Below are 23,348 nucleotides of genomic sequence, written 5' to 3' on the forward strand. Positions count from 1 at the left end.
AAAGCCATCCGGGTCATAGGGAACCCACCAGAAACTCCTTTTCAATTCAAATTTCTCCCTCAATATTTGATCAGCATTTTGCCAGCCTTCTTTCTTGTTCATAATGAAGGGGCCTAGATGGTCTTTGAATTTCAAGTGAGCTTTCTTCTTGGCGCTATGAAAATGAGTGAGATCAGAACTAATAAGCTGCCTATAGTATTCCAAGGCAAAAAGTCTCATTGGCACATACCTTGGGAGCCTGTAAGGACAAAGCTCACAGCCATAGATTCTAATGACAGTGTGATTTTGGTAGAGATACCAATCACCTATTTTGTAACTCCTGGACAGCTGCAAGATCTTTTGTATGTCATATGATAATCATGTATTTTATTGGCTATGAACTTGGCATAGTTATACTTGTAAGCAGGGGGCTCTTGGACTATATGCAAACAATAAAACCAACAATGTTTCATCAATGTGCTCACTTGTTTTAAAACCCAGCACAGAGGAAATCATATCGACAAGCAGCTTTCCCACCTCATTGAAATTGTCATATAAGAAAGGAGGTGGCCCTATAGGCTGGCGGTCTGCCCTCATGAATGTCTTGGTAATTCTTGCAATCTCAGAGCTGGAGAGCTTGGAGCCTTCATCTAGCAAATAGTTCATAGAGAAAGGAAACAATAGCTGAGTCTGTTTGAAATTTAGCATTTGGTTGATAGAGTCAGGAGTAATATGAAAAAGTATGCTCCCAGATGGAGACTTAACAGCTCTCTGAGTTGGCTCATAGTTCTCAGCACACAGATGGATAATCTCAGGAAAAATATTAACAGAGGGAAGGAAGTAAAAAGGAAAATTGGACTCCCATATACCATACATGTCACAGTTGTTTAAAAAACTGTTTCTCAACTGGCAGAAGGTCTGCAAGTGATTCCTGCCTCCAACCAAATCTTGAATAAGGTAATCTCTATCAGCTAGGGGCATTGCTTCAAGCTCCTTGTTGGGTGGATTCATAGGAGTGATGTTTAGAGCTGTTGGAGTGGCCATTCTGAAAATTTCTCAGCTTATATTTGGAATAAAGATTAAGGCAACAACTGTTTGAACAAACTTGCTTGTGAGGATTTAGCAAAGAAACTGGGAACTGAGCTTAAATGTGACAATAGTCTTGATTGTCTGCAAGTATGATAAAAGAGACAAATTTTACAGAGTTTTTAGACCGGTTTCTCTTCTCCTTGATGAATTCTGTGGATTAAAAGACTGTGGGAAAAATGCAGAGGGGAAAAGGGATAATTTTCAGCCCAATTACTTTAATTTTTGAATGGAATGTGGCAGAAAAGGATAATGCCGGGTTGCTGTGGCATTTTGTCGGGAGCCTAAGCTTGAAAACGGTTTTCCACAGTGAAATTGTGAATGGATGGGGCTTTGCAGGGTTTTGTTCTAACGGGGGAGAGTAATGAGTGAGTTTAGGCAGTAATTAGGCATGTGAGTGATTTGAATTTAGGTATTGGCAGGTTTTAAGCATGTAAAACAGAGAAAAATGGCAAGAACAGGGGAAAATAGGCAAAAGTGGGCAAATACCTGGTTAAAATAGCGCCGAGGGCAACTGAGCTGGTGCAATGGCGAACAACGGATGTGAATCTGCAGGCGACGACAGCTCAATTGTTTGAATTTGAATTCTGGGGGTAAAATGGCATGAAACAGTGTGCGCAGCTCTCCAACAAGACAAATGAAAATAACAAAAAATGGTCAAAACGCGTGCTTTTTTATGAAAATTTTGGCATACTAGCGCTTTTGGCGCTTTTACGCGATGACATTCGCATGACGTCATCGGTGGGTCCCGGGTATGGTAGGATGACGTGGCAGCCTGACTGGGCGATGATGTGGCACAAGACACGGTGGCAGGGTGGGGACGCAGGCGAATGAAGTGGCAGTGACATGGAGGCAACGGTGGGGACGCGGAGGTGACGTCACGAGGACGTGGCGCTGACATCAGAGGCGGGGGAGCAGTATCCGGTTTCCTCCCGCACCACTTTTCAACATAGGTGGTATTGGGGGAGGGACCTCTGATCATGCCGGGAGGGCGACACGTGGCGGGGGTAGGGCAGGGAAACCGCCCATCCCCTGGACGTTAACCTCCGGCATATCGGCATACGATAATGACCGCCCACTATTGATCTGTGGTGCGGGGAATCCGACGACAAACGGGGTAGGCGAGGTGATTGGGGTCTAGTGACAGGACCCGCCCATTATATTTAAAATAATTACGCGCCAAGGGGGGTCAAGACTTTGGAAATGTGGGTTTTATGGGTTGGGTTTATGCAGGGGGAATGATAATTTAATGTTTAATAAAAACACTTAATCACCAAAACTTAACAATGAGGGCGAAAGGGAGAGGGATTAGGCTTATATGCAAGGGAGGGGGGACTATGGTTATTACTTTAACTAGAGGCTAAAGTAACTCCGAGTTTAGGACGCAGAAGGGTTCATAATAGTCCCAGATGGGCTATTATTTCCCAAACTATATTTACAAAGCTATAATGTTATAGGGTAGGATATGTAATATTTTTGGAATTTTATATAGTTTTTGTAGCAATAGGGATGGGAAAGTAGTTAGGGAGCTATATAATAGAATTAGAAGTTAACATGAGTTGGTGAGGTGAAAGAGTAGGGGAGAGGCTAAGTTTATGTACTGAAACTTAGTCATAGGGAGTGAGTGAAATCTAAAGGAGTGATTTTACACAAGAAATGTGGCTTCTTTTCATTGAGGGAAATCAAACTCGACTTGATATTTTACAAAAATGAGGTGAAGGTAGGACTTGTTGGGGAGAACGCAAGGTCCTTGAGGGGATGTTAGTGAGAAACTTTGAGGGGGGAGTGAAAGGGAGTTAGACATGCTTCCATAGTTCTGCCATTAAACAACTGCTTTGACATTTCTGTCATTAATGAGATGGACCTTGATTGATAATACATGAGGTGATGAAAAACCTTGCTTCTGCAACCTCAAACTACCTACCCAGCCTAATACACCTAACATTTTCTCTTCCCTTTGAATGGGTGCACTTAGACTTGCAAACCCTAATTATCCTCTTTTCTTTTGACTGTCCTCCTATCTAAATGTACCCTTATCTCTTCCAAGGGCCCGAATTAAGTAGTTGGGCTCCTTTATTTCTCTACCTCGCTACTCATCTGCCAAGATTGAGCTGTTTGGACAGACATTCTTTCTCTATTCTACAACAGCAATTTAAACATGGCATGGTCCAGATTGCACTGTTGGGCCACCCATCAAGTGTGATAACAACAATACTTGCACATTGTGGACTTGCAAATAAGGTAGTTGTGGCATTTTGACTGGCCACTTTCCTGGTCTTTCTTTGGGGTTCATTTTTATTTTTCTTTCTGACCAATTTACTCTTTTTTCCCTTTGATAATTCTTTTAGGGCATACCCTCTTTACATTTTTTAATTTTGTCTCTCTGCATAGAAAATATAGAACCTTTGCAGCATCAAAGATGAACATATTTAGCACTTCCACTGTCAATCATGAAAAATGAAACCTATTGGTATAGGAACCTAACAGCTTTAAAAGAATCCCTAATGAAAGCATCATTAATGTATGCTCCTGATTATCAAAAAGACTTTAACCTGTATCTCGCTGCAGTGGATACAACCATCGCAATGGTTTTAGTACAAGAAGACAATGGAATTGAACATCCCATATATTATTTGAGTAGAAACTTAAATGATACAGAAATCAAGTATTCCTACGTTGAAAAGCTGGCTCTCGCAACTGTTCAAGAAATACAGAGATTTCGACACTATGTCCTATTTCGAAAAACTACCATTTTGTCATATTGCAACCCCATGACTTATATATTGTCGCGACAGTTGCTGGGGGGCAAATATTCAAAATGGATAGCAATTCTTCAAGAGTTTGATCTGGAATTTGTAAAATCCAAATCGAAGAAATCCCTGGTTTTCGCGGAATTACTATGCGATCTCCCATTGTCGTCCAACGATGAAACATCTGAAGAAACCATCTTGAATGAGTCTTTGTTTCTGATATCTTCAAGCAATCCGTGGTATGGAGATATAATCATCTATCTCCAAACCCAAAAATATAGGTCTAATACCTCTCGCTCGGAACAAAAACGTATTCGATACCAATCAAAAGACTACATGATCATCGGTGATACACTTTACCATCGTGGTGTCGATACAGTTCTGAGGAGGTGCCTCACCCATGAGGAGGCCGAAAAAGTCCTAAATGATTTCCATTCAGGCGCATGTGGGGGGCATCAATCTGGTTACGCTACGGCGCAAAAAAATTTACGAGCAGGATACTTCTGGCCAACAATGTTCAAAGTTTGCATAACAGTAGTCAGAAGTTGCTATGCACGTCAAATTTTCAATAGCAAAACCAGAAGACCACCCGCACCCCTACAGCCAATAGTTGTTGTCTGGCCATTCGCCAAATGGGGCATAGATTTCATGACATGTAACCCCACCTCGACCGAGGGGCATGGGTATATCATAGTCGCAGTAAACTATTTTACCAAATGGGCCGAGGCGATGCCTACATTAAACAACACCGACGAAACAGCTACCCTTTTCTTTTTCAATCATGTAGTCGCCAGATTCGCCGTTCCACAGGCCATAGTCACAGATCATGGATCGCATTTTCGCAATCACATGATGGTTGAATTGGCTGCTAAATTGGGGTTGTCACACGACAGCTCTACTCCATATTACCCGCAAGCCAACGGAAAAGTTGAAGCAATCAACAAAGTCCTGAAGCAGATGCTACAAAGGATGATTGGAGTCCACAAAAGGAGTTGGCACCTAATCCTGTACTCAGCCTTGTGGGCATACCGACCATCAGTAAGGAATGCAACCGGTTTTACACCCTTTCAACTGGTGTATGGCCTAGAAGCAATCTTACCAGTTCAGTGTGAAATCTCGTCGCTCAAACTCACAGTCAAAACGCGTCGTCATGCTGCTTTGGCTAACGAAGCCCATAAGAAACAAGTCAAGGCACAGTTCAACAAGAATGTCAAACCCCGTGTCTTCTCGGAAGGTGACTTGGTCTTACTTTATGACCAAGAATCCGATAAATTGGGGGCAGGAAAATTCAATTCTTTGTGGATGGGCCCCTATATTGTTAAACGTGTATTAGGAAAAGGGGCCTACGAGTTAATGGATTATGATGGGATTCCACTGGCGCAACCCCGTAACAGGTTGTACCTTAAGCGTTACTACGCATGATTCAGTGTAGTAACCCCTATGCTTTTGTTACATTTTTGTTTTCGCTAAGGGTAATTGTTTTGGTCAAGTAATCCACTTTTTACATTTGTCACAGATGTCAAACCTATTGGAATCATTTGTTGGATATGCCGATGGAGCAAGTCGTAGTTCGCGGAACCTATCTTCTGCGGCCTGGGCCATTTTTGATCCGAGCGGCGAGTTAGTAAGTTTCAGAGGGGTATGTATTGGTCGGTCAACAAATAACATCGCTGAATATAGCGCGTTGATAGAACTCCTCTCTGATGCCATCACACATGGCATACGCCGACTTGTCGTCAGGCTAGACTCACAACTCGTCATACTACAACTCACTGGTATCTACTCCGTCTGAAATCCAGCTATCTATCGCATGTTCCTAAGGGTCAAGATTTTGGAAAGGCAATTTGATTTTATTCAATATCAGCATATTTCCAAAAACTTAAACACATTAACGGATTCATTGGAAAATTATGAGTTAGATATAAATTTGCAACATTTATAAAAATAAGCATTTCATCAATATTTGCATCAGGATCATGTAACTTAACCAAAATAAAGCTCCGAAAATCAAAAATATATATATATAACTGTTTATGGCTTACACATAATGTTCTGTAACCAAGACAAAAATTGGTCAGATGACCCAAAACTCAAAATGCTAGGGGGCACCCTAGTCTAATGATGCTGGTAATAACAAGTCACCGCCTGTGCAATCATGCGTAAAAGCCTAGTCCATCGACTCGGCACACCGATAGTATGTCGGTGCAATCTCAGGGGCAGCTCATCAGTCCTCATGTCCGCAATACCAAGAGTGAGGCCTTCGACCTGATCCTGCAATGCTGAAAGAGTCTCGGCCACATCAAGGTCATGAAGGATAGCCCTTCCCACAGTCTCTCCTACTGGAGCAGCAGCTAGCACTCTCAGGAATTCTACTGGCCGAACTGGTCCAACATCTGCATGAGCACATGAGTTTTGATTAGTCCTAATAGAAGAAAGCACAAGAACATTATAAAAAGAAACGATAAACATAGATATGGTCAGAGAATTTACTGATGACACCCCACTCCTCGCGAGCCGGTAGTACCAAATCCGGATCACCCCAGAAATCCATACCAGCATATGGATACTCAGAAAAAACCATCTCCTGAAGATTGAACCACTCGAAGAAGGTATCAGAAAAGGAAACCTGGGACTGACCAGCATGTCTCGCCATAAGGTCGGCCCATCTTTGCATCCGTGGCTCAGTCGGTGGAGGTAAACCAAGTGAAACATACTGCGGCTGCATCAACGGGATCTTTTCCAAGGCAAAAGTGGTCAAAATAGAACCATATCTGAAGTTCTTCAATCTTCCATTTTTCACCTTGGTTAGTTGTTCTTTCATCATAGAGAGTACTGCATCACACTAGTTGAACACCTTTGGTTCAAGGAATTCCAGGGCATACTGCATATAAGAGCTGTTGGCCACATGAAGAGCCGCACTACCAGCCAGTCTAGCAAAACTGAATAGAATGGTCCTTAGGGACCTGTCAGTGACATCTCGGATATTGATCTTGTCGTCCTCACTCGGCTGAGATCCCTCTCTACAATACCTGTGAATGTAATCTCTCACAGATTCACCCCCACGGGCCGAACTTGATAATGAGATAGGGGCACCACGCCTCGATAAGCCGGTCAAAAAATAGATGTCCACTACAGTCAAGGGGATGGACTTGCCCCTAATCTAGAACAACTGGGTGGTAGGGTCCCATGCATCGAGAAAATATTGCAACAAGTTGATTTGTTGCCTCATGCTAGAGATGCGGAAAAACTTGAATAGGCCACAGTTCCGCAGTGCATTTACCGTAACTGGATCATGTAGAGCAAGCATTTCCTCTTCTTCATGCTCATGTTCTCGCCATGTAACAAGCATTTTTCTCCAATGAATCTCTGAAAACAAACAAGAGAAGAGTCAGGATCCTGATTTGGTGAAAAACAGGCAAAAATTTCCATGAAAAATTGTGCACAAATTTCCCTCCTTGCGCCCATCGCACCCCCAGCAGTGTTCTGGGTGGGATGCATGATGACTGGCCAATGGCCAAGCCAGCATGCATCGCACCTTTCGATATAGAAGAGGTGCGATGGAGCCAGGGCGAGTTTTTCAAACCCCAGAGGCTCAGAAAAACCAGAAAACATGCTCATAATTCAAAAAGGAAAGGATGAAACTGAAGAGCTCATGTTTAGCTCCTACCTGGTCCAGACGGCGCCAAGAATCGTCCACAGAATCTCCTGGAATCAGCTGGTGAAAATCAAGGGGGAAAACACCTCCAAAGCTCCAACAAACCAAAGTTCAAATGAAATGGTAAAATGAGAGGTAAAAAACCACTTTTAAATTACTTTTCACATAATTCAAGTAAAATATTAGTGTTTTGACTCATTTTTCAAGCATATATTATTCATTTCTAACTAGTTTGATGAAGCAATTGAAAAGGCAGTACAACCTATGAAGGAACAAAGTTGTCAATGGTAAAATCAAGGTAATCAATGACCATTATATCGAGCAGTTTTAACGCGGAATTCAAGCTCATTAAAAAATAAACATAAGCAATGAGCAAACGTTCCCCCAGAGTTTAAGCTCTTTTAAAATGAACCAATTTTCGGTAAATAACCATCGTGAATGTATTATCATTAGCCCTTTGAAGCCTTGGTCGTGTTCTCATCATCACCTCCACTCTGTATTGGCCGATCATTCACCTCCATTTGATTGTTTACCCTTTTTAAGGAACAGCTGCGAAGAGTGATCCTATTAGCCATCCTTGTGACACTGTCGTGATTGGAAAATTCCAAACCTTACCTGGAATTAGTTGCTACCCAAATTTATCACTCGTTCCTCAAAAAACGAGTCTCCTTTAAGCTCTTTTCATCTGACTCGTAAAATATGAAAATATTGCCGAGCAATTGGCCTCTCCAGCTCGTTAAAGTGACCGGAAGTGCTATCCCTCCTTTAAATTTTAATCTTTTTGGACCTGAGGGATTATCACACAAAAATATCGAGCGCTTGTTTTGTTCGGCTCGTTAAAATTATCGAAATTTCATCCCTTTTGTATTATTTTATACTATTTCGGACTCAAGGGATTATATGACGAAAAAGGATTATTGGAGATTTCTTTATGTCCCTTTTCAGACTCTCTAAAATTGAAAAGGACCGAGTTATCTTTTTCATTAAACTTGTGAAAACCAAATAGCGAAAAACTTTTCCATACAGACAAGAACGAGTTTCACTATCGCTAGGCTCGTTAAAACATAGCGATGGGTTTGCCCGAAGGGAAAATTATAGAACAAGCATATGTTATCCTCCTCAAGCTTGACAAAAATAAAGAGGTACTGGTCAGCAATGACTGGGGAAAAATTGGGAAGAAAACTTGAAGAAACTTTATTGGTAGCAAGTCGCTCTTGAACATGACACTTTCACTCCGCATCCGAGTCGGGTTGGGTTGTTCCGTTCACCGGTCATATCACCATTGGTCCATCACACCATCCATATTTGGGTTAATGCTACCAATCCATCATGTCAGTGTCACCGATATGTTCAAGAGAAGTCACTTAGAGAATTCACCTGTGTCTCATCCACTGCAATACATTTACGCTCCATTATTTCATGACCACCACCCTGAACCTTATGTCATCAGATCATTTTCACCTCCATTAAAATCATTTGCTCCATTCCATGTCATTGATGTGGGATTCACTAAGGCCCTCCTATGATGGATCGCTTCTTTTCGACATCAGCTCATTATCCAGGAAGTCGATCTAGGAACAACCCTTTCAGTACTTTGAAGCTTGCATGCCTGAATGGAAAGTTTCTCACTACCGGCGACAGGTTTACATCAATGGCCTTCGACCGAAAGATTTTGCGTGGTGTTCGACGCCAAGTCCCTTATTCACACCATGTGAATTGTACTGTAGTACCTTGAGGGTCATCATCATTATCGGTGATTCCTCTCGCGCCTGTTAACAGCTTACATCATTGGCTGGTAATCAGGCGATGTCTTTCCATGTTCGACTCCAGAACATCTCTCACATGGATTGACCTGTACTTTGAGTGAAGATCGAATGAGATTGAAGACCCTGGATCTAGTTTCATCCATCCGGGCTGCGATATATATTCAGGAGAATAAAGACATCAAATGTACATCATTGCTGCACAGATAATCATCCAATCCAAGGGATGATGGCTCTACCAGAATCATCAATCTACACTCAGACGATTGTTTGTCTTATGTACATGAAAATGAATTTATAAAGCTGAGCATGGGAATGCCCACCTCAGCTAGATCATGAAAATATTATGAAGATAATGTATTCTATTGTATCTTATTACAGGTTTCCTTCCAGCTCGAAAAAACCCCGGATCCTCATGATAAAGCATTTCACCCGACATCAAAAGATTAATGACCTCATGCTTTAGGGGGCAATTGTTATAGACATTTTTGGGCACTGCAACCCCAATCATAAATGTCCATAAACCAAGGGCTCTTAAGTCCCTAAAAGTGTTGTTCCAACCCCTACAAGAACAAGGTCAGCTGATTACATCATCTCCTAGAAGTTCTCCATGAAAAACTACTCAGAACTGGTCAAAATTGGACCATCTCACCTGCTCCATGGTCAAAGTGCGCTGCATCCCACCTAAATGCACAAGGGAAGTGTGATGCATACTGAAAAGCCCTTCTATGGGGTGCGATGGGCGAGAGTGGACAAATGGCAAGGTCAATCTGCAAGGTGGAGGATCATGGAATCTTCCAGAAACTTCTCCTGTGACACTTGCCTCTCTACATTCGCCCAGGGATGAGTAAGAGATCATCAATCTCCAAGTGGAATCAAGAACTATCAGAGAGGGGACACTAATCAAATCTCAAAAGTTGACTCACCCCCCTTGCAAACATTTATATATGGATCCCTCATCCTAGAGATCCAAAGGTTGGAATTTTGTATCTTGTAAGGAAGTGTTGTTGGTTCCTTGGTGTGACATCATAGTGTTGGGTGATCTAAGCTTTTCATGAGGTGAAGAAGGACTTTCTTGCTGAGAGGATGATGCTGGGTCAGAACAATTGGTTGTAATCCTCTTTGTTTTTCTTGATTATTAATAAAGCTATTCAAGTTTTCCTCCACATTCTTGTATGATTGATGATATATGCATTTGTGTGGTCAATATATATCTTGTCCTATATTGTTTATGATAGTAGATCTATGTTCTTGGATAGTGTTATGCTGCTTTGATTCTACAGGTGCTCTTTGAATCTGGGTAGATGAGGAAGCGAGTGGCCAAGATCTATCAGAAGGGAGAGGAATCAAGCAAGGAACCAAGCGCAAGACAGAGGTTGGTCTCCTTCTTTCCCCTCTTATCTACTTCTCATAAAGGAAAACGAAAGTAGTTTTAGTTTGTTTGTTTCTAAGGTAGCTACCAGCCTTAGTGGGACTAGGAGCTCTACATAGACACTAGATTTGCTAATAACACCTATCACATTTTCTATGAAGGTGTCATAATAAAAACAAGTCATTCATCATCATCATTCCATTTATTTTTAGGTCATCCATTAGGTCGCTAGGGTTTCCAAGGTCCATCATTTTCATGAATAAATCCAGCAGTGAAAAGAGCATGACAAGAAACTCTTTGGGATTGATTTGTGAGTTATCACACATTCATCATGTTTTCATGTTTGAAAAGTTCCAGAAGAAGAAGTTCTAGATCTCAGGAATGTGAAAAGACAGCTCAGGTTTCAGCATTAAAGGTGACTCTATTTTCAAAAGTGAAAAAATCAGTTTTTCAAAGGTTTGTGGGTCACATTTCTTTTTGAAAAAGAGAAATAATTTTTCCTATATAAACTCAAAAGGCCCAAACTTATTTCATTTACCTTTTATTCACTCTTGAGTATTGAGCTCTCCACTCCAAAAGAGATAAAAGGTTTATTTTTTAGCAAAATTGGAAAAAATCTGAAGGCGTTGTGCACAAAGACAAGGCATTGTGCATAGAGACACTGTGTTGCGCACATAGCAGAGTGTTCAAAAAACGCCCAAATTTCTCCCAAATTTGACTTTTAAGCCTGTAAACTTGATTTCATTTCTCCCTAATCCATGCGACAATTAAGTACACCATTACTCTTCCTTCTTTGCTTTTAAAAATCATCTCATGCCAATGATTTTTCAAATTAGGGTTTGTAGTGAAATTTCTCATGGGGAATGATAGGTTGATGATGGCCATTCTTATTTCTTGGTTTATAAACATGTAAAATGTTTCCCTACACCTATATATATGTTTAGTAAACTATTGTAAACAGTCACTCAACCTCAAAACAAAATTTTCCTCTCCAAAAGTGAAACCCTAGTCCATTCCCAGGGGGTTTTGGGCACTTTCACAACAAACTATGTTTTTCCTTCTCACAAGTAGATCATTCTTCCATTGCTTTTCCACTCATTTTCATCATCTATCCATAGTCCATTTTCACCTCTTTCAAACCTCCTTTACCATTTTTTCAAACTCCACCATCACATCACTTCATTTTCCACTCATTCCTCACAGTTATTCTGAAGAACACATCCTATTGAATGAAGACATAGACCTAGAGGACAGAATTGCTCTTGAGGTCAATCAATACGAGTATTGGCTCAATAAGGTGAATGAACACTTGGATAATCTCCTTGAGAAGGAAAATAGATAAAATCAGTTGCTTAGGCATATGGTGCAACACTACCAGACTCAAAACATGATCACCAATGTCAAGGTAAAGCAGCTTGAAAACAAGGTCAAAGAAGCCAAAAAGGAAAAAAAGGATGAGGGAAACTTTGATATGCTTGTTGAAGAATATTTGAACTTTAACATACATAATTTTATATCTTCTAGCCAATTTTGAGAAAATTATGAGCACTTTTAGTTTTTTGTGAATTTTGGAGCTAAATTCAGAAAATCAACAGCTCCAGAAACACAGCGCCTTGGCATTGCAATTTTTCCTCAGGCATCTATTTCAGGAAAAAATTATATTTTTGGAAATCTCTTTCCATCCTATAAAAACCCATTTGCTCATATTTTACAGAGGTGGCTCATTTTTTGAGAAAAGAGCAAAAAGGTGGAAAAAAATAGCATTTGGACCCTTTTTTGACAAGCGCTGTGCACCTGGAGAGATGGTGGGAGAATGGATTTTTGAAGGCCTTCCCATCGGTCAAATTAAAACATTCAAACTATTCTGGAAACTATACTTGAATGGCTAGTTGATTTTTCTTTCATACTTGAATTTTTACCTCTAGAAGTAACCGGAAAATCATCTCAAAGTCGGTGTTGCGCTTATGCACTTTTCTATGTTTTAATTTGTAAATTTCACTGTGTAAAATTTCTAGTTTCTAGTTTGACTTAGTCAAAGTCAAACCTCTTTATGTAATGGCACTAGTTTTGAGGCTAGGTGATGTAGGCATGAATAAATGTACATCATAGGTTGTTTTTTATGTTTATTAGGCCTCATAAAGGAAGCAAACTCCTAAACAAACTCTCCAAGAAGTGTTTGAGTTTCACCTTCTCACTCTCACCTGTTGGTTGAGAGAATCTTGGAGTCAGTTCCTCCACCAAGGAATTTGACTCCTAAAGGTGGGAAAGTGGTCTAAGAGAGTCTATATGTATCATTTCTCTTTCAGATAGAAGGTTTTGACTATTTGTGGAGGAGGCTTGCATGTAATCATCTTTTGAGCTAATACAGAGAAAGTTGCAAACCAATGAAATAGGGGTTGTGAGTACACATTGACGGGTGAACTCCTTTCATTTCCTTGTAACTCCAAGCAAAGTCATCCAGATGTTTCCTTAGAATGTTGCATAACCTTTCTTCTTGGTGTACAAAAAGAGTAGGGTTGATTTTCAAAGTTATTTCAGGGCCAAATTCTATTGTTTTGACATGGGTAGGGTTTGAGTCAGCTAAGCATGGATCAATCTAATGGTTTCTCTTGGTTTCCTTTACTAATTCCTCTAAGGACAAGGTGTTGGGAGTTGGACTTTGGAGTATGTGTTCAATCAAATAATCTTCATCCAATTTTCCACCTCCCATGGTTGTTTCTAAGGTATAGAGTTGGGCTGAGTAGATTTCATCTTCTTCCTCCTCTTCTAGCCATAAAGGTAAGTGACTTTCTAGAGATGGTTGAGTAGGAGGGTATAAGACTAACTTCTTGGACAAAGGCCCATTTTTTATAGTCATATTTCTAGCCTTGCAGCTAATGTAGGCATCGACAGTGGCTAACTAAGGCCTCCCAAGTATGAGAGGATAACCAGTAAGCCCGACCATAGGCTGGAGAACTAGGAAGTCTACAGGGAACTCCCAAGATTCAATGGATACCATCATATCCTCAACAATCCCCTCAGGGGTTACTGTGGAACAGTCTACAAGTTGCAAGACCGTTGCAATCTTTCTTAATGAACCTTGGAGATTGAGCTTGAGCATGGTGTCCTTAGTCATTACATTAATGGAAGCCCCAAGATCAATCAAAGTGTGTGGGACAATGGTGCCATTGATGTGCAAATCTACTACAGGGCTTCCAGGGTCCAAATACTTCAGGCAAATCACCTACCCTAGCATTAAGTCAGACAGATGTCTAATGACATTAATGGTAGGGTGTCTCTTTTTCGCCTTCCTAGATGTTTGAAACACTTCTCTTTAATCAACTTGTTGTAAATGGTACATCCTTGATGGCTTGGAGAAGTGGAATTTTGGCACATAGATTTTTCAATTCACCCAGAAGTTCATTATATTCTAGGGTAAGCTGAACTAGGTGAGTTAATCTCTCGGGAAAGGGTGGTGGATTCACTCTAGGAATGCTTTCCTCTCTTTCCTCTTCACTCTCCCTAGGTGGAGGTGGATGTTGGTTGTCTGGGAGTACTCTCCCAGATCTTAGGTTGATTTCCTGAATCTCCACAGCATAAGTAGGGTAGGATGTCTCTCCATTGTACACTTGATGTGCCTATCTATTGTTCAGGTTTGGATTTGACTGGGCAAGAATATGAGGTTTTTTAGGTGGAGCGGGGTGTAAAAGTTATGGTTGAGTATGAGTTGAAGGCAATAAATCTGGAGCATTGTTGTATGGGGGCCTTCAACACTAGGGTGGTGCATTCCACTGAGGTTGTGGAGGAGTATATGGTGAAATGACTGCCTGGTCAGTTGGAAATGGTACTAAGGTGCAAGATACCAAGGAGGAGGTGTAGATGAGGAGGGATGAGCAGGGGGGGCCAAGAGGGAATGGATGTGTTCTGGTTAGGGTTGTAGTATGCATGGGATGACCCTCGCATGCCATGCTGGTATGGCCAAGGCCCATGAGGTCTCCGTTAATTTATGTAGAAGAGATTTTCAATCACCCCTTCAGTTCCCTGATACACATATTTTAGTCCAGGTAGAGAAGGGCACTTGTCTGTGGAGTGGTTTTCTTCACAGACCAAGCAAATTTCAATCAGATTTAATGGAAATTCATTCCTAGGGTGCCTCCTTGTCCATGTAGGGTAGAATATGGCTAATGCTCTTTCTGATTCCTCCTACTTTCTCTTGATGTGCATAGTGTCCATCTATAGGACAAGGGTTTGCAGCATTTCACTCTTGACATATTCCAGCATATTTCCAATTTCACCTTTTATGGATGTGTTGGAAGAGGATGGGTTGGTCATTGGTTGACTACCCCTACCCTTTTTGCTAGCTACCCTAGAATGATTCCTAAAGACAGCCTTGATATATTCATAAGGTAGCTGGCAGATGTCCCCTCCTGCTAGCAGGTTTAGGGTATCCAGAAGATCTTCCCTTACCCCTCTAAGTAGGACTAGCTTCAGTGACTCAGGATCAAGTGTGCACCTGGTCGTTTGGTAGCTAAGTTGGAATATTTCTTTATAATCCTCTAGGGATTCATCATGCCCTAAGGTCATCCTAAAAATTTCTTCTTTAGTGTCTTTCGACCTACAGTAGTCTCGGTACTTGTTGTTGGAGGTTTGCTGCATCTAAACCCGGGTTGTGATGCTATCCCCAGGTAAACCCATGAACCAATGCAGAGCTGCATCCTTGAGAGCGGATGAGAATAGTTTCAACTTCTGCTCATCAGTGGTGTAATCATAAGTTCTACATATGACATCAAACTCAAACAAGAAAGTGTTTGGATCTTCTGAGGTTAGGCCATGGAAATGAGGAAGAGCAGAGGGGCTTATGTTTTTCATCTTGGTATCCCCATTAGTTTCTCTGATGGGAAAGACACCCTCAATTCTTTCTCTATCTCCTCTGTCATTTCTATTTTCAACCATTAGGTCAGTTTGAATGGGTTCTCCTTCTTCTTCTCCCCTTGTAGGCTCTTCAAATATCTCTGGTTGTTCACCTAAGGGGTCCTCCAATTCATAGCCACCGAAGAAGAGGGAAGGTTGGTTGTTTGAAGTGGTGGGGGTATTTGGTAGAAATTTTCCTAACTTATCCCTATTCTTATGAGGCATGAAAGAAGTTTTTTTGTTTTGTGTTTTTTTTCAATATTTGAGACTAATTGTATAATTTAAGTCACAAACTGAATGAAAACTAACTACTTGAATGAAATATCACTTGCAGAATGGGAAAGAAAGCAAACTAACTTAAATTACTTTTGCAGAAACAAAACTAATAGCAGAATGTCAAAGATAAGAAATGGAAGAAAGAAAGAAGAAATCACATCTTACTCAGACACCTCCCCGGAAATGGCGCGAAAAAGTGATGAGGACCAGTATTGTAGTAAGAATGCTGCAACTCCTAGAGCTACCAACTTTACTTTATCAACCTGAGGTTCGTACAAACTTGGAGGTGACATTGTTGCATACAAAAGTAGATGCGATGGGTCCACTATTTTTCACTACTAAGCTGGTGATAGACCACTAAGGTTTCTCAAACCAGCCTTCTATTGATTCAGAGGAAGCTTGATTACCAATGGGAAAAAGGGAAATTTTCACTAAATGAAATCTTGTCTACTGTAGTAAGGAAAAGACTGGAATCAAATGCTTAAACACACCATTCATCTAACTACTTATAAGAGGCTTTGCTTTAAAATAATGCTAAGTTAACATGTGTGTAACCCTACTATCCTAGGCATGCAATCTGAAATAACCAAACATTCTACTGGTGTTCATGTAAATGATCACAATAACTCTTTTTCCCTTTTTGTCTTTTTTGTGTGTGAAAATGTGGATGCTAACTTCTCTTGGTGATGTGGCAGGTCGATTAGGGATGATGGTGAATGGTCAAATGGCTCGGGAGGCAACTAGGGGTCTTCTCCTATCTTCCTAGATTCTTTTTCTACAATTCGGCCTCAAAACATGCCACTACAGGTCGACCTACATGATATCCTAATGCCTCCTATAGGATGTCCTAATGCTCCTACAAGATCCCCCATATTCCGATAGGATCTGGCTGAGAGAAAGAGGAAGGATTTGGAAGGTGGTGTAGGGCTTAGGGAAGGTGAATGGTGGGAGAATTAAGGGAATCGCTAGGACTCCTTCAGAGCTCAAAGTAGAGTTTGTGAGATGGTTGGATTTCCTCAACAAGCTTGGAGGAATATTCTTAAGGAATGATGAATCCGGTGAGGGGATTAGTAGAAAAAGTGACAACCAAGGATGGATGAGGTTAAGATGGGATTTCTGGTCATGAAATCTATTTTTACTGATGAAACTCTTGCACTGCATCATTAACTAACATTTATCCATAAATCATGTCGAACAAGAAATATTTTCAATTAACTAAAGAAAACAAAATTTCATGAGCTCCTGCCTATTTCATGCATGGGAAAACTTGCACAATAATGTGAAACCTTTGTGAGATCTAATGCAAGGTTGAAGACATCAAAAATTACAACTAAATCATATTCTTGAAAACTAGTAAAATGCTGGCCTAAGCAACAGAAAACCCTAAATTCCATGAGAAATCAGAAGTATGTCTTCTTGGGGATGCATAGGAATTCTTTCCTCAAAATATGGTCCCTAAAGGGAGGAGAGAGGCCAAATCCACCTACTAGCATATTTTTGATATTCCTATATCTTCCTAAGCTACTACTAAAGCAATGCACAAATGGAAGCAAACTAATCAAATCCACAACTACTTGCTTTGAAATAATGCTAAAGACAATTCAACCATTAATCTATGAAATCAACTAGCATACAAATACAAGAATAGGAGCCTTTGCTTCTAGGGTTGGGCCCTAACCCAAGAGATTTAGCCCCCTAAGTCAACTCAATGTTGGATCAAGGAAATGCTCATTCCCATTATCATATCAAAAAGTTACATAACAATGTCTTCCACAAGTCTTGAACTCGAAAATGCCTAGTTCTTTTACATCAAAGATTAGAGTCCTAATGAGGCTCTAAGTCTCTGTATTTATACAGCTGAAGTCTCCAACGATTTCCTTAAATCTAGGGAGTCTCGGCTCCCAAACTCAAGATGAACTGGATCTTTAACTATCACTCACTCAGTTGCCTTTTGATCTTCATGACTCGACTGCTTGCAACTCTGAGCTAGTGTGATTTGATGGAGGAATATTCAAATGATTGAGGAGTAAATGAGGAATATCTATCTCCTACAATCTCTCCTCCTTGTCTCATTCGAGTTTCTACCCTTAATTAGCCAAAATTGTCATGATGTTCTCTCAAAAACCTCGAATAAATGAACATTAGTCCACTAGGCATAACATCTCACTTTTACTCATCTCATTAAGCAAAATATAATCAAAATATGTAAGGAATTATGAAAAGAGTTTATTTAAATAAGCTTGGAGGTGTATTAAGGTCCATATAGTTACCCAATGATGAGTCTCATCAATAATAATGACAAATTAGTGCCCAACAGTGTCCACAGAAAACCTTGTCCTATCAACTGGACAACACTCCACAGTGAGGCCTGTACCACTCCTTCGTCATTGCTCATGGGAGGTCCAATCAAGGGAATATACTCTGGTCCTGATCCCTCTCGATTTCTAAAGAATTTTATACTTCACATAGCTCCAAACATCAAGGCAATGGCATAACCCATTTTTCATATAACATCATCTTAATCCAAGTATTCAAAGATCTTAATACTTACCTCGCGGTCCTTTGAGAAATCATCGCTCAACCTTGTTGTAGGTGACTAAGGTATCAACCATGAATCCTGTGACAAATCCACCTATAATTCAATCAAGCCAGTGATCGACAGCCCGCACGATCTTGTCCTCAGATGCTTCTAATCGTCATACTAGTTCTGGAGTCTACACTATCAGTCCGTCAAGCTTCCACCTCCCTTGATCATCTACCAACTTAGCTAACCACTCATATAATTCGATCGGGAAGGTGCAGAAGAAAATTCCGTGTATTTCTATATACAAATATCTATCCAACCACTGCTCCTTTGTTAGGCACGAATTCTTGTTTTCCTGCACTGTGAATTCGTGAATTTTCTATCCAACCACTTTTCAATTTCTTTCTTCATTGGGTTCCAATGATGCAACATCACACATCTCCTTCAAATAGATCCTGGTCCCAGCAAAGAAACAATTTGTTGTCTTAGGGGGTCCCAACCCAGGTTCAGAGTTAGTTGCGCCAACCAACAAAACCCTACACTACTAGCCCTTTTAGCAAAAACCCGCGTAGCGCAGGCTGCAGTCTCACCTGAAATAGTATGGGGGGATGATGGAACCAAGTCTCCACATCCAGAGATCAGTGTGGTGTCTTTTAGCACGTGATATATGTCTTTGTGCAGATCGATAAGCCTGTAGGGCTCGGTACTACAACTCTACTGAAACAGCTTTCAGACCTTCACGAAGGTCTACGATCGGCTTTTGCAGACCTTTATTAGTTGATTTATCCACTTACATGCATCAGAGAACAACTCTAGATTAGGGCTCGTGTAGATAAGCTTGTGTTATTAATAAACATTAGATAATTCATCAAGTCTTCTTGGATTTACATAAACATGCTTGTGTACATCATCTAACAATTATTCAATAGAATCGCACATCATTAGATCAATATTTCATAAACACATTATTCATCAATATCATAAGTCATAAACATAAGTAAATAGTAATACACACGATCTCTCCAGAAACAGCTTCTTTATTGATTTCTAGTTTAGAATACAGACTCAAATCTGCCCTCCACACTCAGCTGCAGGGGTCCGCGCACTGAGCTGTGGACTCTACCTAGGCCTTTGTGCACTCAGCTGCAGAGCCTTTCCCTCCTATTTGACACTCTTCTTTGCGCTAAGACTTTCTTTTATCGACCCATTATATCCCTTATCCTCCTGACCTGCCTTAGACTCTCTAAAACACACCTATTTATAGCTTTTTACATACAATCCCATGGTCCAGAGATCATGGGTGGATCTCAAAACCGACTCAACTTTTACATAAACAAGGGGCTAAAACCCCTTTGACTCCTAATCATCTACATGCTCCGCATCCACAAATCACAGAGACTTTACATCATTTATAGAAAATACATCAAAACTTGGGTTTTTAACCCCAAAACTGACCTAGGGGACCCCATCTCAACACCCTCCCTTTTCATTGAGTTAAGGCTCCATAGATATGTCCCAAGGGGCATTGCAACGAGACATTACAAATCAATAGGATTCGGCTGGGCCTATTCACACTTCCTTGATGATGAAGAAGAAAAAATCAAAAAAATATATAATTCTTCCATGGTAGTAGGATCAAATGTACAAGAAAAAGAGGATGAAGAAAAATTAGATAATGATACACAAGAGAGCATGAATATCTAAGCAAGGGTGGACATTCTTAAGAGAAAGAAGGGGCAAGGAACCAATAAAGAAAATCAAAAGAAACAAAAGGTCGATCAAGTAGAGGAGGAGAAAATGAAGAGATGGGAAGAAGAGGCTCAGAGAAAACAGAAGGAAAACCTAAGAAACAAGGAAGAGGAGAAGAAGAAAAAAGAAGTAGAAAAGAAGAAGAAAGAGGAGGAAATGAAGAAGAAGATGGAGGAAGAACTCAAGAAAAAAACAGAAAAAGAAGAAAGGAAATGAAAAAGAGGAAGAAGAAGTAAAACCACAAGTATCCATGGCCAAATATATTGAGTAGGATCTACTTAGAGAATAGGAGAACAAAGTACCAAGTAATCATCAGTCAAAGGGTTCATAAATGCAGTTGGAATTGCCTACCTTGAATGTTCCGCCATCCATTCCGATCACCAGTGGGCACTTTACCCTATAGGAATTGGGTATTCTAGAGGAGGAGGAGGAAGAAGTATTGGACATGTCTAGGCTCACCTTTGATCAAGTTCAATGTAAAATTATGTAAGAAAGGCACATGTGATATGCTAAGAACCCAACAAAGCCTATATAAGTGGTTAGAAAAAAGAAAATTGTTGTGAACACCACTATGAACCCTGAGATCATAGTATCTTCTAGAGTTTATTTTCTAACAATAGAGATAAATATAAATCATTTGAACAAATAAAATGTGTAATTGAAGGAAAATCTAACTACCTCTGAGAAAAATGCTCTACAATTGTAAAGTGAGAACCAAGCTTTTCTTGCCTCCCGCTCCTAAAGCAAAGGCTTATAGCCATATATTCTAGATGAGGTACAAATACTAGAAGAGGCAATGGACTTGGTTTATGATGGTATTGATGATTTTACATCAAGTCATGGCTCCATTCCCAATAATGCACAAAGATTTGAAAAAAAGGGAATGATGATCAAAGTAGCCACTGCAGTAATTGAACACATACATGAATGGTCTAACCAATATTATAATGTACCAAAAGGAACTTCTGAGGAAAGATTGGATAATGGCAGAGAATGGTAAGGTTGTTGTATGTGTTAAGATGCAGTCACATTGGCCAAGGATTTGGAAAAGGTAATGGCAACATACAAGCACTTGCATGGCCTGCTAGAATCTCTTGTGAAGTTGCACAAGGTTCCTTCCATTGGTGCATTGGGTGAAACAAGAAAAAAGGTGGAAGTCAAAAAAGAGATTCAAGCTTTCTTAGATCCCATCAAACAAGTTGTTGCAAGGGATGACTTTGAAGTTATAAAGGAGGGTATTACTCAATATGTGGTTGAGCTAGTAAGGCTATACACAAAGTTTATGGCTCTATCAAATTAAGTATAAGCTATCAATCCCACCTTGACTTCAAATTTGTTAGAGTGCATATAGGGGAACGGGGACGGGTTACAACACAAGATTCTGACTCTTGCAGAAGAGTACAAGCTATGGAACACATATTTGGTTCGAGATTCACAAATAAATGTTTCAAACCTCTCCATTACTAGATTAGTTGATTGAAAATGTTATTTCTCAATATTAATGTAATTTGTATTTTGTTGAGAACACATTAGGCCCTAGAGTAAAGAGATTCATGTGGAATATGGAAAGTTATTGAGGGTAGATGAAAGGTCATGGAAGGTGAAAGGTCACCTTATCTTCTATAAATATACCCTCATGGCTAGGTGAAATGGACTTTCAGTTTTGGATGGAACTTGTGCATATTGTTTGAGAGCTAATAGACCTTTTGTGAATCAAGTAGTGACTCTGCACTTCCATTGATGGATTTCATGGGAATTTTATGTTGTGAGTTATGGATATTTCATCCGAATGTTTGAAGCTCTTTGAGCATGGGTGTGATTATTTCACGTGTCATCAATCACTGTGAGATTTCTCTTTTGGCATTGGGATGGTATATGTTGTATTTGTTTTATGATCGTGTTAATGAAATACTTTATTTGATTTAATCATATATCAGATGTAGGATTGTACTCTTTTTGTTCTTTTATGATGTTGTTGATTATGAACTTATTTATGGTTAATGAGCTAATCTTTTCCATATACATGAAGTTTTTCTAACACTACTTCTCTTGAAATTCATTACATGATACTTAGTCATTATTATATTCATAACATTTCATGTGTTTAATTTCCATAAGTTACTTGCATTTGTTGAAAGTTTTAATTGTTATCTAACAATTTTTGTTTGTTTTGTCAAAAGTGAAATTTTAATAACATGGTGATAGTTGGGCCCATATACCATATGGGAGTCCCATACTGAATGGTGTAGGGTCTAATTGGGATTCTACGCTAGGGAGATCCCCTAACTATTGGTGGTAAAATATGGCCTATAACAACAAAATTGGTGCTAGAAGGAGGGCCCCTATTGTATCGCTAATATAAATCTTCCTTCTCATCCCAAGCCTTTTCAACAAGCCATTAATCAACCTCATTCTCATTCTCCTACCCCTCCTACTTGTTGAAAAGTGTAACTAGGTTCAGTATTCATAATGACATGTATATATAATTTAATGTAAAGAGATGTAAATAAGAAAAATGAAATGATTTTATTGACTTGCTTCATGGGTTTCATGAGAAAGTATTTTTTTTCTTCGAATCAAGACTCCCATTTAGAGTCCTTAGGATTTATTTTTCATCTAGTCATAAAATGTAAGAGTTATTTTCATGTATTGAAGTCATGTTACACTTTGTAAAAAGTAATCTTGTCTATGTAAAAGTATCCTCCAAGAGTTTGTCACCTAACCTCTTCAAGTCGACCTTCAACAATGATGGAAAATGCTAGAGCAAGTTGGCCTAAAGTCCAACTATCAAGTCGGCGTAAAGACCCAGTGAAAAGGTGTATATATAGCCCAACTCAGCCTCAATTCAAGCTAGCAGTTTCGATCTAAATTTGGCCTATAAGAAGTGTGAAGAAGGGTGCAGAGAAGTGCAAAGAAGGTGCAGAAGAAAGTGCAAAGTAAGGGTAGAAAAAGGTGACTCTTCCAGAGCAATGAAGAAAGGATATTTTGGATCAGATAAGAGGACTTTCTTCTAGGGTAGTGAAGTCTCTTCTAAGTAGTGTGAAGTGAGGGTAGTGAATTTTCTTCTGGGGCAGTGAAGTTTCTTCTGGGATAGCGAAGGAAGGAATCTTCTGGGGCAGTAAAGGAAAGACTCTTCTAGGTAATAAAAGTAGAGACCAAGTTTCTCTATAGAATACCTAGAGACTAAGATTCTCTAGGGAAGTTGTGCGAGTGCAATGGAGAAGGATAGAGACCGAGTTTCTCTAGTAGGAGCCTTAAAGGAGAAATTCTAGATCGAGAAGAAAGGCGAAGGAAGGAAGAGGCA

This window comes from Pinus tabuliformis, chromosome 4_2 (assembly GCF_031772625.1).
Source record: "Pinus tabuliformis cultivar Carrire ecotype Pingquan chromosome 4_2, CPIR1, whole genome shotgun sequence".
In the NCBI taxonomy this organism is placed as follows: domain Eukaryota; kingdom Viridiplantae; phylum Streptophyta; class Pinopsida; order Pinales; family Pinaceae; genus Pinus; species Pinus tabuliformis.